Raw genomic sequence first — 16,383 nt, forward strand, 5'->3', positions numbered from 1 at the left:
TGACATGACATTATATTAGTTTCAGGTATACAATGTAATCGTTCAATATTTGTATTAGTCTCAATCTCCTTATCCATAAAAACGATTTTGAGGATTCAGTGAGGTAGGATACAAAGTGCCTTGAATAGACTTAGTGTTCAGTAAACGTATACTCCTGTCTCCTAAATCATTTAAACATTACTGCCTAACCCAATCCTAACTTGAGTATTTCTTTTTTTAAAATAATTTTTTTTCAATGTTTATTTATTTTTGGGACAGAGAGAGACAGAGCATGAACGGGGGAGGGGCAGAGAGAGAGGGAGACACAGAATCGGAAACAGGCTCCAGGCTCTGAGCCATCAGTCCAGAGCCCGACGCGGGGCTCGAACTCCCGGACCACGAGATCGTGACCTGGCTGAAGTCGGACACTCAACCGACTGCGCCACCCAGGCGCCCCCTAACTTGAGTATTTCTTAGCTGCCTCCTACCCAGATGCTACCCAAAATGTAGCTCTGAGTTCCTGATTTGTTTTCAAATCAGAGGGCTTCTCTGAAAACCAATAAGTCATCAAAGCACATTGAAGCATAGGTATGACCTGTTGTTCACAAAGTTCTGGAGAGGGAAAGTATCTTTAAAAACAAGCCTCCCACCCCCACCCTAAGATCACACACCTGGTTGATGATGGAACTGGGACTGGACTGGAACCTGAGTTCAAATAATTTTCTGTCACTGCCTAAAATGAATTAAAAAGAGGTACAGTTTCTTGGCAAACAGATGCCATTTATACAGTTATTTATAATAACCATCATCCTCAGAATCCCAAATGTTGGGCCATCTAAAAATCCTTTTCTTTCACTTTTGTTGTATTACATTTTTCTGCATAATTAGATTTTGGATAGGCTAAGGCTCAAATTAATTTGAATTCCCTGCTTTCATATGAGCTGGCAGTGGAATGTGGTGCCCCAAAAATGGGCTGGGTAGCAGACAAAGCTAGTTAGGGATTCTATTTTGTAGAACATAATCTCTGGGTAATTACACAGTGACGACAGGCTACTTAGGCTCACTGTCCCTCAGTGTTGGGAGAAACATTAACATTATTTGGTCATTCCTAATTGTGATGATTCCCAAACATCATCAGACACATGCTACCATCACAATTTTTTATCTGAGGCCACTATTACCTACTTCATGTATTTCTGTAAAATAGCTTATTTATTTTCTTTAACCATGTCTAAACAATATCTGTGAAATCACAAGCTGCCTTCTGGCTATTGTTTTTCTAATATGCATTAAAATAAATACACAACTGTTAAAGTGTGTGGGTTTTTTTGTTTTTTTGTTTTTAATTTCTCATCGGCAATACACAAACCACTACTGGCACATACTGCCTTATCAGATGCACAAATACCTTCTACAACAGAGTAAACATTTGATTAACCAACATCCCTTTCAATAACTCCAGTGAGGTTTCCAACTGTTACCTAAAGAGTTAGTTCCTAGCTAAACAGACAGCTCTGGAAGGACACCAGGCAGCACCAAAGTGACCAATGGTATAATTTACAATTTTTACTTTTTAAAATTTATTTATTGACATTGAGAGGAGAGAGGGAAGATGGCGGCGTAGGAGGACGCTGGGCTCACCGCGTGTCCTGCTGATCACTTAGATTCCACCTACACCTGCCTAAATAACCCAGAAAACCACCAGAGGATTAGCAGAACGGAGTCGCCGGAGCCAAGCGCAGACGAGAGGCCCACGGAAGAGGGTAGGAAGGGCGGCGAGGCGGTGCGCGCTCCACGGACCGGCGGGAGGGAGCCGGGGCAGAGGGGCGGCTCGCCGGCCAAGCAGAGCCCCCGAGTCTGGCTTACAAAAAGCAGAGGGGCCTGACGGACTGTGTTCCGACAGCAAGCGCGACTTAGCGTCCGGGAGGTCATAAGTTAACAGCTCTGCTCAGAAAGCGGGAAGGCTGGAGGACAAAGGGAAGGAGAGCTGCTGAGCCCCCGGACGACAGAGCTCAGTTTGGTGGGGAACAAAGGCGCTCGCCAGCGCCATCTCCCCCACCCATCCCCCAGCCAAAATCCCAAAGAGAACCAGTTCCTGCCAGGGAACTTGCTCGCTCTGCGCAAACACCCAACTCTGCGCTTCGGCGGAGCCAAACCTCCGGCAGCGGATCTGACTCCCTCCTGCTGCCACAGGGCCCCTCCTGAAGTGGATCACCTAAGGAGAAGCAAGCTAAGCCTGCCCCTCCTGCCCCTGTGCACCTTGCCTACCCACCCCAGCTAAGACGCCAGATCCCCAGCATCACAAGCCTGGCAGTGTGCAAGTAGCCCAGACGGGCCACCCCACCCCACAGTGAATCCCGCCCCTAGGAGAGGGGAAGAGAAGGCACGCACCAGTCTGACTGTGGACACAGCGGTGGGCTGGGGGCAGACATCAGGTCTGACTGCGGCTCCGCCCACCAACTCCAGTTATACACCACAGCACAGGGGAAGTGCCCTGCAGGTCCTCACCACGCCAGGGACTATCCAAAATGACCAAGCGGAAGAATTCCCCTCAGAAGAATCTCCAGGAAATAACAACAGCTAATGAGCTGATCAAAAAGGATTTAAATAATATAACAGAAAGTGAATTTAGAATAATAGTCATCAAATTAATCGCTGGGCTTGAAAACAGTATAGCTGACAGCAGAGAATCTCTTGCTACAGAGATCAAGGGACTAAGGAACAGTCACGAGGAGCTGAAAAACGCTTTAAACGAAATGCATAACAAAATGGAAACCACCACGGCTCGGATTGAAGAGGCAGAGGAGAGAATAGGTGAACTAGAAGATAAAGTTATGGAAAAAGAGGAAGCTGAGAAAAAGAGAGATAAAAAAATCCAGGAGTATGAGGGGAAAATTAGAGAACTAAGTGATAAACTAAAAAGAAATAATATACGCATAATTGGTATCCCAGAGGAGGAAGAGAGAGGGAAGGGTGCTGAAGGGGTACTTGAAGAAATAATAGCTGAGAACTTCCCTGAAGTGGGGAAGGAAAAAGGCATTGAAATCCAAGAGGCACAGAGAACTCCCTTCAGACGTAACTTGAATCGATCTTCTGCACGACATATCATAGTGAAACTGGCAAAATACAAGGATAAAGAGAAAATTCTGAAAGCAGCAAGGGGTAAACGTGCCCTCACATATAAAGGGAGACCTATAAGACTCGTGACTGATCTCTCTTTTGAAACTTGGCAGGCCAGAAAGAATTGGCACGAGATTTTCAGTGTGCTAGACAGAAAAAATATGCAGCCGAGAATCCTTTATCCAGCAAGTCTGTCATTTAGAATAGAAGGAGAGATAAAGGTCTTCCCAAACAAACAAAAACTGAAGGAATTTGTCACCACTAAACCAGCCCTCCAAGAGATCCTAAGGGGGACCCTGTGAGACAAAGTACCAGAGACATCACTACAAGCATAAAACATACAGACATCACAATGACTCTAAACCCATATCTTTCTATAATAACACTGAATGTAAATGGATTAAATGCGCCAACCAAAAGACATAGGGTATCAGAATGGATAAAAAAACAAGACCCATCTATTTGCTGTCTACAAGAGACTCATTTTAGACCTGAGGACACCTTTAGATTGAGAGTGAGGGGATGGAGAACTATTTATCATGCGACTGGAAACCAAAAGAAAGCTGGAGTAGCCATACTTCTATCAGACAAACTAGACTTTAAATTAAAGGCTGTAACAAGAGATGAAGAAGGACATTATATAATAGTGACAGGGTCTATCCATCAGGAAGAGCTAACAATTATAAATGTCTATGCACCGAATACCGGAGCGCCCAAATATATAAAACAATTACTCATAAACATAAGCAACCTTATTGAGAAGAATGTGGTAATTGCAGGGGACTTTAACACCCCACTTACAGAAATGGATAGATCATCTAGACACACGGTCAATAAAGAAACAAGGGCCCTGAATGAGACATTGGATCAGATGGACTTGACAGATATATTTAGAACTCTGCATCCCACAGCAACAGAATATACTTTCTTCTCGAGTGCACATGGAACATTCTCCAAGATAGATCATATACTGGGTCACAAAACAGCCCTTCATAAGTTTACAAGAATTGAAATCATACCATGCATACTTTCAGACCACAATGCTATGAAGCTGGAAATCAACCACAGAAAAAAGTCTGGAAAACCTCCAAAAGCATGGAGGTTAAAGAACACCCTACTAACGAATGAGTGGGTCAACCAGGCAATTAGAGAAGAAATTAAAAAATATATGGAAACAAACGAAAATGAAAATACAACAATCCAAACGCTTTGGGACGCAGTGAAGGCAGTCCTGAGAGGAAAATACATTGCAATCCAGGCCTATCTCAAGAAACAAGAAAAATCCCAAATACAAAATCTAACAGCACACCTAAAGGAACTAGAAGCAGAACAGCAAAGGCAGCCTAAACCCAGCAGAAGAAGAGAAATAATAAAGATCAGAGCAGAAATAAACAATATAGAATCTAAAAAAACTGTAGAGCAGATCAACGAAACCAAGAGTTGGTTTTTTGAAAAAATAAACAAAATTGACAAACCTCTAGCCAGGCTTCTCAAAAAGAACAGGGAGATGACCCAAATAGATAAAATCATGAATGAAAATGGAATTATTACAACCAATCCCTCAGAGATACAAACAATTATCAGGGAATACTATGAAAAATTATATGCCAACAAATTGGACAACCTGGAAGAAATGGACAAATTCCTGAACACCCACACTCTTCCAAAACTCAATCAGGAGGAAATAGAAAGCTTGAACAGACCCATAACCAGCGAAGAAATTGAATCGGTTATCAAAAATCTCCCAACAAATAAGAGTCCAGGACCAGATGGCTTCCCAGGGGAGTTCTACCAGACGTTTAAAGCAGAGATAATACCTATCCTTCTCAAGCTATTCCAAGAAATAGAAAGGGAAGGAAAACTTCCAGACTCATTCTATGAAGCCAGTATTACTTTGATTCCTAAACCAGACAGAGACCCAGTAAAAAAAGAGAACTACAGGCCAATATCCCTGATGAATATGGATGCAAAAATTCTCAATAAGATACTAGCAAATCGAATTCAACGGCATATAAAAAGAATTATTCACCATGATCAAGTGGGATTCATTCCTGGGATGCAGGGCTGGTTCAACATTCGCAAATCAATCAACGTGATACATCACATTAACAAAAAAAAAAGAGAAAAACCATATGATCCTGTCAATGGATGCAGAAAAGGCCTTTGACAAAATCCAGCACCCTTTCTTAATAAAAACCCTTGAGAAAGTCGGGATAGAAGGAACATACTTAAAGATCATAAAAGCCATTTATGAAAAGCCCACAGCTAACATCATCCTCAACGGGGAAAAACTGAGAGCTTTTTCCCTGAGATCAGGAACACGACAGGGATGCCCACTCTCACCGCTGTTGTTTAACATAGTGCTGGAAGTTCTAGCATCAGCAATCAGACAACAAAAGGAAATCAAAGGCATCAAAATTGGCAAAGATGAAGTCAAGCTTTCGCTTTTTGCAGATGACATGATATTATACATGGAAAATCCGATAGACTCCACCAAAAGTCTGCTAGAACTGATACATGAATTCAGCAAAGTTGCAGGATACAAAATCAATGTACAGAAATCAGTTGCATTCTTATACACTAACAATGAAGCAACAGAAAGACAAATAAAGAAACTGATCCCATTCACAACTGCACCAAGAAGCATAAAATACCTAGGAATATATCTAACCAAAGATGTAAAGGATCTGTATGCTGAAAACTATAGAAAGCTTATGAAGGTAATTGAAGAAGATTTAAAGAAATGGAAAGACATTCCCTGCTCATGGATTGGAAGAATAAATATTGTCAAAATGTCAATACTACCCAAAGCTATCTACACATTCAATGCAATCCCAATCAAAATTGCACCAGCATTCTTCTCGAAACTAGAACAAGCAATCCTAAAATTCATATGGAACCACAAAAGGCCCCGAATAGCCAAAGTAATTTTGAAGAAGAAGACCAAAGCAGGAGGCATCACAATCCCAGACTTTAGCCTCTACTACAAAGCTGTCATCATCAAGACAGCATGGTACTGGCACAAAAAACAGACACATAGACCAATGGAATAGAATAGAAACCCCAGAACTAGACCCACAAATGTATGGCCAACTCATCTTTGACAAAGCAGGAAAGAACATCCAATGGAAAAAAGACAGTCTCTTTAACAAATGGTGCTGGGAGAACTGGACAGCAACATGCAGAAGGTTGAAACTAGACCACTTTCTCACACCATTCACAAAAATAAACTCAAAATGGATAAAGGACCTGAATGTGAGACAGGAAACCATCAAAACCTTAGAGGAGAAAGCAGGAAAAGACCTCTCTGACCTCAGCCGTAGCAATCTCTTACTCGACACATCCCCAAAGGCAAGGGAATTAAAAGCAACAGTGAATTACTGGGACCTTATGAAGATAAAAAGCTTCTGCACAGCAAAGGAAACAACCAACAAAACTAAAAGGCAACCAACGGAATGGGAAAAGATATTTGCAAATGACATATCAGACAAAGGGCTAGTATCCAAAATCTATAAAGAGCTCACCAAACTCCACACCCGAAAAGCAAATAACCCAGTGAAGAAATGGGCAGAAAACATGAATAGACACTTCTCTAAAGAAGACATCCGGATGGCCAACAGGCACATGAAAAGATGTTCAGCGTCGCTCCTTATCAGGGAAATACAAATCAAAACCACACTCAGGTATCACCTCACGCCAGTCAGAGTGGCCAAAATGAACAAATCAGGAGACTATAGATGCTGGCGAGGATGTGGAGAAACGGGAACCCTCTTGCACTGTTGGTGGGAATGCAAATTGGTGCAGCCGCTCTGGAAAGCAGTGTGGAGGTTCCTCAGAAAATTAAAAATAGACCTGCCCTATGACCCAGCAATAGCACTGCTAGGAATTTATCCAAGGGACACAGGAGTACTGATGCATAGGGGCACTTGTACCCCAATGTTCATAGCAGCACTCTCAACAATAGCCAAATTATGGAAAGAGCCTAAATGTCCATCAACTGATGAATGGATAAAGAAATTGTGGTTTATATACACAATGGAATACTACGTGGCAATGAGAAAAAATGAAATGTGGCCTTTTGTAGCCACGTGGATGGAACTGGAGAGTGTGATGCTAAGTGAAATAAGCCATAGAGAGAAAGACAGATACCATATGGTTTCACTCTTATGTGGATCCTGAGAAACTTAAGAAAAACCCATGGGGGAGGGGAAGGAAAAAAAAAAAAAGAGGTTAGAGTGGGAGAGAGCCAAAGCATAAGAGACTGTTGAGAACTGAGAACAAACTAAGGGTTGATGGGGGGTGGGAGGGAGGAGAGGGTGGGTGATGGGTATTGAGGAGGGCACCTTTTGGGATGAGCACTGGGTGTTGTATGGAAACCAATTTGACAATAAATTTCATATATAAATTAAAAAAATAAAAAAATAAAAAAAAATAAAATTTATTTATTTATTTATTTATTTATTTATTTATTTATTTATTGATATTTTTTTCCAGAAAGAACCTCTTAAGAGAGAATAAGGCTTTAAGGTCAGAGATGGTTAGAATTTCAACTCCACAACTCCAACTGTAAGTTCCTGAGCAAGTGACAACTTCTGAGCCTCAGTTTCTTCTTTCTAAAAGGGGACAATGATACCCCATGACACCCTCTGATAGGATTCTGCTATGGGTTAAAATGCATACATGAAGCATCTAGCACAGCACCTGGTACAAAGTAGTCACCTACTGAATATGAGTTCCCTTTCTTGTCCATAAGAATATAGGGTAAAATAACCTGGAAATACTGACTAATAACTTTCCTTGATAAAAACTCAACTAGTTTATCTTTTTTTTTTTTTTAATTTTTTTTTTCAACGTTTATTTATTTTTGGGACAGAGAGAGACAGAGCATGAACGGGGGAGGGGCAGAGAGAGAGGGAGACACAGAATCGGAAACAGGCTCCAGGCTCTGAGCCATCAGCCCAGAGCTTGACGCGGGGCTCGAACTCCCGGACCGCGAGATCGTGACCTGGCTGAAGTCAGACGCTTAACCGACTACGCCACCCAGGCGCCCCTCAACTAGTTTATCTTTTAGAGGCACTCCAATCACTCTGTTTTGCATATGAATCTGGGATAGTATTTTTCTTCCACATTAGCTAGGAGCCTGATTATCTTTCCAAAGATAACTGGGGACATGATCATTCTGAGTATCAAGACAGAATTTGTGCCTGAAATGTCAGAGCCCTCACTGTTTTGGTTTTCTAGGTACAACAGGTTTCCATGATCCCAAGGGGAAATCTGATCTGCCTTTGGGGAAGGGCGGGGGGAGGAGACCCACTGGGGTGGGGGTGTGGATCAAGGGACAGAGGGGAAGCTCTAACCTGGAGGCACCAATCCTGAATCTGGTTGCTTAAGCCAACAGAATTTCAGCAGAAAAGCACCAACCATCATTGTCAAAAGTGCTGGGCCCTTTGAACTAAGGCTACACACCTCCCAGAAAAAGTAGGAAAAGTAGAGCTGGAGCACAGATAGTCCTAATGAGGTGGGCTGGTGGTCAAAACCTCATTTGCATTCGTTTTGCTCATTATTATGTGGTATTAGGGAAATTTTCTGCTGAGCAGAGTGACCTTGACATGTGATTTCCTGTGCTCTCTGGGTATTTGCAGAGCATTATAAGAAGTAATGATTCCCAAAGAGCCCATCTAATCTGACAATTTTCATCAGCCTCCAAAGGGAGATTTTATCTTTTGTCCATTTCTCCTGGGGTTTTTTTTCTATTTTTTATTTTTTGTGTGTGTTACTATTAAAAAAGAGAGAGAGAGAACAAGATCTATAACCTTCAACAGTGTCCTTGCAAAAGTTAGAAGTGTGACATAAATGTGATCTTTCGCTCATCTTAACCACCAGTCAGCATTTCTCAGAAGGTGAATTAAATACTCACTGGCCCAACTCTCCTCTTTGTCTAAATCATGGTAATCTCCAGTTACCCCTGTGAGTTTGGCCTAAGAACCAGAGGCACCAGACTATCAGAACCAAATGGCATGAACCTAGGCAGTCAGATCCTAACTACTCTAATGTCAGCCAATTTTGATCCACATTTGTGAACATGAGTTATGAGAGACATGGGGGGAAAACTCTGATTCTGGCTGTTTACAAACTTTGTGTGATATGAGTGAAATCTACTCTCCAACTTTTATCCAAAAACATCTTTTGAAACCACTTTTCAAAAGAAAAGATACCTAAACAACTAAAAAAAAAATTGAAATATGATTGAAATGTTTTACAGTAAAAATTAATCAAAACTGTAAAATTCAGCACAAAATCAATACTTAATTATTCATCATTTGCAATAGTAAGACTACCAATAAGATGATGGTACAAGGGCAAAATACAAACTAGCACCCACCCACCCCCTCCCAGGTGAGACATGTATGGTATTCCTTGGACACTCCTGGCTACCCAAAAACAAGAAAGGACAAAAAACAAATGGTTAAACTGATAAGAGTCTCCACCAGTTGACCAGAAAAAGGCAACCCCATCAATAGCCTCAAGTCCAAGAACTCCCTAGCTGTCTCAAAGTTAATGCCTTGCTACAGGGAAAAACAACCTTAGCTTGACAACAGCTAGGCCTCCAGTAAGTCTTTAGCATGTGAAAGCCTCTTTGCAAATTCCCTCTTGACTTTATCTCCCCGGACATAAAACGGTCACCCCCCACACTTCCACACTTACAGTGCAGCTCTTCCTGCCATTGGGTCCTGTCCCCATGCTTTAATAAAATCACCTTTTTGCACCAAAGACGTCTTTAAGAATTCTTTCTTGGTCGTCAGCTCCAGACCCCACAAATCCCCCATCACCCCAAAACTTCATCAGTATCCATTAGCATAGTCAATCACAATGGATTTAAGGATTTAAATTAAAAAGCTATATAAATGAGAACAAAAAAATTGAGAATTCAATATAATTTTTAAATATCACATGACTTTATTTCAGATTTATCACAATCTTTCATTTTGACAGATTGTATTTTCCGGCTTCAAAATAAACTATTCTGTTTTCTAGCCCTTCAAAAGCTATTGCTATTCTTCCTCCTAATTTGTCCCTACTTCTCTATAATCGTTCTTTAGCAATCTTGTGAATTCCTTTCCATTCTCTCATTAAAGCTTCAAGGAACTGAAAGGGCGGGACTACGCCGGCCGACTCCATCTTGTTCTGTGTCCTTCACCTAGACCACGCCTCCTCCCCTTGAGTAGCCTCCCGCTCACCCGTTCAAACTTCCTGATCAAAACACGCTCAGCTACCTGCGTAACAGGACTCCAACCCTTCCCCAGCAAATCGGCCGAGGCCACGACACCTTCCCCAGCCAATCGGCTGAGGCCACAGCCATTACCTCACCAACTGCCCCTAGGCCCCAATAAAACCTTTGTGCTTTTGAAACTCGCTCTCTCCCTGGTATCTCACCGCTGCGTCGGTGCAGTTAGGGGATTGAGCTCCAGCTAGCTCGAATAAAGGCTCTTTTGCTTTTACATTGGACTCGGCTCCCTGGCGGTATTTGGGGATCACGAATTCTGGGCATAACAGAACTATTCCTGTCACACACACCCCCATACACACTTTGCCTCCAGGTCAACAAGCTCTGTTATCTATCCCAGGGAGGAAAACATCAGCATCCACAATCCAAAACAATAGAAAATGCCAAACCATTGACTTTTAGAATATACTATATAGGTTTTGGGGGTAACTGAGACTTCCTAATAATAGTTTTGTTGTCAGTTTTATAGATAACACACCAAGTGACAGGAGGAGCCCACACATTTCACCATGAGCTGGTAAGAATTTGAGATGTTAAATTTGCTACAGTGGATGCATGTGAAGTTGATTTGTCAGGGGACAAAAAAAAAATGCAGAAGTAGCCCCAGTGTCTTCCCCAAACCACTCCCCCAACTCCCATGTAAGGAGGAAGTTACCTTAATTTCCTGATCCATTCCTAGACCTTTATTGCACAGAACCAAGATAATGGGGGAGAAGGAAAATTAAAGTTTCCAAAAAGCTACACTGACCTATATAATGAAGAGCTGAACAAAGAAGGGAGAATGAAGAGATAAGCAACTTTATGTAGGTTCAGCTGGGTAAAGACCTGGGCAGTAGCTTATCCTGGGAGAAAAGAGAAACTTTGGAGCAGCTACAGTGTTGGGGAGATACTTTGAAATGGAAAAAATAGGATTTTTAAGAAGCCCTGCATTCTCAGGAAAAACAAGAATGCTTTGATTTGTTTGTAATTATTATTTGCTGGTCTGTTATGCATTGAACTGGATTCCATGTTGGACTGAACCATGAGGTGATTATCCCCTTATCTGCATAATATCAAGTGTCAACAAAGATTCAAGGAACCAATTAACTGACAATCATTGATACAGATATGTGTATGTGTTGTCCTTTTAACATCACTTGCTTTGCTCTTTCCCATTAGACATATTCTGCCTTTTGTAAAATAAGAATAGGAAAGTACAGTACTCTACACAATGTGGAAAGATATACTCATTAAAGTTCACTGCTTGAGGCAGATATAGTATTGGGACCATTTAGCTACAATGCCCTCAATACAGAATGTACTGCATGCCCTGGTCCCTTCACAGAGACTCTGAGAGAGGAAAAGAAGCCCCAGCTGCCAACTCTGCAATCCCTAGGTGCACCAGTCTCAGATTAGTTTAACTATTATTAATTACTGGCACCTCACAACTCATTATCCCATACCAGTGCATTCTAATAGCATGGCTGAGAACCATACATATAAATCATTTGCTTTAGGCCACCAAAGACTCCATTTGAAAAACAGAAAGTTCTGTAAAGACTGATTCCATTGGCCAAAGAAACAATCCCCAAAAAGCAGGGCCAGACAGTGATAATCAAGCTCAGTGATAATCAAGTTCAGTGCAGACCTTTCCAAATTCCAAGACTAGTCTTGCACACCTCTTCAGCCTAAGGGGAATTTAAGGTCCAATACTGTCTTCTCTAAAATGTGACAGAAAGAGCATGAGACTCAGAGAACTGGATTCAATGCAAGCTCTGTCATCATCTTAAGAGGCAACCCTGGGTGGGAGGTTGTACAAAGAAATAAACTTGGAAACTAGACAGACTGGGTTCAAATCCTAGCTCCCTTGATTACTCTTTTGACCTTGGGCAAAGCACTTCACCTTTTGTGCTTCATTTTCTTCATCTGTAAAAAAGGATCATAGTTACTTATCAGGGTTTGCTGTGAGAAATAAGACATATGTAGACAGTCAGTAAAGGTTAGTTGCTGCTACGTGGCCTTGGGCAAGACACTTAACATACCTGGATCTCAGTTTCCTCATTTTTAAGTAATGGGGATGGATTATATAACTTCAAAGACTCTTGACAATAGGGAACTCTGAGAAGATAGATATCAAATCCTGACAGAGAATAATAGACATAAAGAACAAATAACCAAGGAAAACTTGTCATGAGATGTTGGTTGATTCTTACCAGAATGGTCAAGGCAGAGGCAGTAGAGACCAAGCAGATTAGAAGGGTAATCATCACCCAGGCATCTACAGGAAGTAGACATTTCCCATAGTCAGCTAGACACATGGAGCAGCTCTCACTCTCCTCACAAAGGCCATCCCCACAAACTGAACCAATGGAGAGAAGAAAGAGAATGCCAAACAAAAAATATTTTAAAACCTAAAGAAATAAATTCAATAAAAAACAATTTTTAAATGGAATAAAAAACAAACCGGTCTAAGGTGGGGTTCTAATGCTGGTTCCATCACTGGCTTGATTTCCAGTTTTGCTTTGGCTAACGAGCAAACTCAGCCAAACTTATTGTTAATTTTTAATAACTCTATGAAAGTTATATATTACCACCATAAGTCCACTTTCCCTTTCCTTTGGTCATTATACTTCACCTTATTTTCCATGGTCACGGCATTGGTTGTACTTTAGATTTTCCTATTTCATTGTACCTATTCTTATAATCCACTTGAAATTCTTTATGAAACCAGGCAGGGTATTAAATAAGTTGAAATCATTTTGCAAGTCACTCAATTACTTTATACATCATCTTTCTATGCATAAAATAAGAGTTTGGGTCTCAATGTCCAGTATCTTTTAGCTCTAATCCTGTTAATTCTAATCTTTTCATTTCTAAAACTCAAAGTGCATATTAGGTTACCTTTATAGAGCTTTGACTTACTGTATATAAGTAGGACTGGGTTCTCCAAAGTGTTTTAAGTTTTTTTTTTTTTTTAATTTTTTTTTTCAACGTTTATTTATTTTTGGGACAGAGAGAGACAGAGCATGAACGGGGGAGGGGCAGAGAGAGAGGGAGACACAGAATCGGAAACAGGCTCCAGGCTCCGAGCCATCAGCCCAGAGCCCGACGCGGGGCTCGAACTCACAGACCGCGAGATCGTGACCTGGCTGAAGTCGGACGCTTAACCGACTGCGCCACCCAGGCGCCCCCAAAGTGTTTTAAGTTTTGTTTTGTTTTTTGATATCTGATCTTGTTACTCTTAGAAAAATCTCATTTTTTCACTGGATGCAGACTTGCAGGTACAAATTCTCAGAGAAGACAGCCTCCGTCTCTTGGCAATCTGTTCCTGGCATTTTTCTTTAGCATTTTCATTACTTGAGCAGAAATCAAGAGTAGTCAGATGTTTAACCAACTGAGCCATCCATGAACCCCTTCTTCTACTTTTATGCTAAGATTATTGTCAGTAGCAATAACAAATTTTAAATGACTCATTTTGAAGATTCCTTCCCATCCTACTAGGTGTTCCATTTGTATCCTAGAATTGGATTTATAATTCTAACTAACATTTGAATGAAGCTTAACATTTGTATAGAATTTATAACCTTGTCTAAAAGTTTGAAATTATCTCATTTTGATCTTCAGCAAACCTTTGTGATAAGTGAAGCAGGAATACATCTCCACTTAATAGGTGAGGGACAATAACAGATGAAATAAATATTATTCCTTTTTACAGATGAAGAAACAAAAATACAAAGAGATTAAGTGACTTGCTCAAAGTCACACAGGTAATGACTGGCACAGGGACTTAAAGTCAAATCCTCTGACCCTAACCCCTTGACCCTCTCCATCCTCGCAGCCTCTATGAAAAGATCTTCCAGCTCATGCTGAACACTTCCAGGTCCCATATCTCCTAGGACAGCCTCTTTGATGTGCTGTTGTGAAGATTTATTCACTCCCATCCTATGGAGTACCACAGAATTTGTCTTATTCCTCTTTGACATGACAGAGCTAACCTTTGAAACAACAATCCAGTACCCTTAAAACTTTATTTCTGAGCCAAACATTAGAATCATTCCCTCAGGGCTACTTTATCTGTTGAACCAAAAGGTCCTGTGCCTGAGGCCCACAGCTTTCCAGGGGCCTGTAAAAAATAAAAACAAAATAGCAAAAAAAATAAAAAATGAATTGGCTCCAAGCTACAGAAAAGCAAACTGAAATTAATAAGCATTTAATTAACTGCCTACAAAATGTAACATTATGTCAACTTTGTTGTTAAATTTATAATTCATAAAAAATTTCATTACATATGCAAATAAATTGTGGATTAGATTCTCTTGTTTTACAAGAATTTCTGAGTAGGCACAATGAGTGATAAGACATAGTCAACTGTAAATTTAATAAGTCATTCATAAGCAAATAATTTCAAAAGCAAAATTATAAAAATCCTTTCAATACTTTATGGAAATTTTTACATTTAATTGAGATGTGGGTACATTTTAATATGTTTGGCATAAGTGATGAAGTCTCTAGGAGGGTCTACGAAAAGCTTAAAAAGGTCCTGAGTCTTCCATTGCCAAAATTTCTCCATGTGGGTCAACAAGGTACCTTTTAGTAAGACTGCTCCCTTAACAGTTTATGGCTTAACAGTTTATGTAGTTTCTTCTAGTTACTGGATTTGCCCACTGAGTTGAACCTTGCTGGTTTGGATGAAAATGAAGTTGTTGGGGAGTACTTGGGCTCTATCACAACATTGCCAACGTGGCCTATAGCCAAAGATAGTATGTAACTAAAAATTCAAAAGGACCCCCAATGGAAGCTTTCTCTCTCTGCACCCCATCTCTTCCAGACAGGATGAGAAAGTGCTCTTAAAAAATTCAAACTCTGGTGAAGTAGGCAAGGCAGTCTGCATATTGCCATGGGCCTGGTTTAATTGCCTCAAGGAGCCTGAGGATACACTGGCAGGATCCTAAAAATATTGTAGGTTAAAAACCATCTTGCATCAGACAAAGAAGACTGCTGCTAATTCTGTTAAACTCCTTGTATTCAAGTGATACACTTGGCATCAAAAATGGCAATTCTTTAAAGGCTCAAAGGCTCTGTGAGTGCTGCCTTCACGGAGCCTAAGGTAAGACTATCTAGCATGAAGTCTTTACCCCCATGCCCTCAGAAGCCACCAAGGGGAAAAGCTGTGGGGATCAGCTTATGAATCCCAAGAGTTAGTAATAACAACAAACCTGCTTCCTGGAGGGCTCAGCCTGTGACTGTTGGCTTCAATCCCAACCCTTCTGGGAGTCCTGGGGAGCTAGAATTACTGAAGCAACATTTTGATGGTATGCTGAAGCCATAGTCAATTCTAGAATTTGCTGCTCTGCTTGGGAAAGTAAAGTCTGAACCTTATTTGGATTCCTGGGGGACTCCCTGGGTCTTATTGCCTGAGGCAGGAAATAAAGCAAATTCCTGAGAGGATTGGGGCAGGGATGAGCACACCAAGAAGTCATGAGTAAAAAGCTTCAACCCAAACATACTCTATGTCCTCAGAATCTGGGTATCCTGGATGAGGATGAATTTGCCTCATGAAAGCCCCCTGTCCATCTACCACTTCAAGAGTCTGTCCAGGGTTGTCTCCTAGTCAATCTTAGTCCACTGCTCCATCTCTGTGCCTCCAACCTGAGTTTCCTCTCACCCAGGCCCTTCAGATTGGTAGTGAAATCAGATTGGTTCTTGACCCTGGCTTCCTCTAAAACCATCTGCAGATGTCCCCTGTCTGTATTCCCAAAGCCAGCCAGTAGAGCCACACCTCTGGTCGGCCAGGCAAAGACTGAATGCTCTAATATAGAGATCTCTAAAGGTTCTACATAGAGATTCAGCAAGGACCCTCAAGGAAGGGGATAAGTTTGGTCATGGAGTGATCAACACTTTTAGTCATTCAATAGTAAACTTGACCCTTGAAACAACACAGGTTTGAACGGCACAGGTCCACTTACATGCAGATTTTTTTTTATACATACAGTACAGTATTGTAAATGTATATTCTCCTT

General features: G+C 41.1%; 2 long non-coding RNA genes across 5 annotated transcripts in view; one reads left to right on the forward strand and one right to left on the reverse strand.

Moving 5' to 3' along the window:
• LOC147574882 (uncharacterized) overlaps positions 1–16,383 on the reverse strand; it is a 263,957-nt gene that overhangs the window by 218,071 nt on the left and 29,503 nt on the right. The gene's annotated exons all lie outside the window — the stretch shown is intronic.
• On the forward strand, positions 7,596–10,598 carry LOC147574885 (uncharacterized). Its single transcript, XR_015243327.1, has 2 exons — positions 7,596–7,665; positions 10,236–10,598. It is a non-coding gene; the product is annotated as an uncharacterized LOC147574885 (long non-coding RNA).

Source organism: Puma concolor, chromosome D4, assembly GCF_028749965.1.
Source record: "Puma concolor isolate L17-30 chromosome D4, mPumCon1.1.hap2, whole genome shotgun sequence".
NCBI classification, from domain to species: domain Eukaryota; kingdom Metazoa; phylum Chordata; class Mammalia; order Carnivora; family Felidae; genus Puma; species Puma concolor.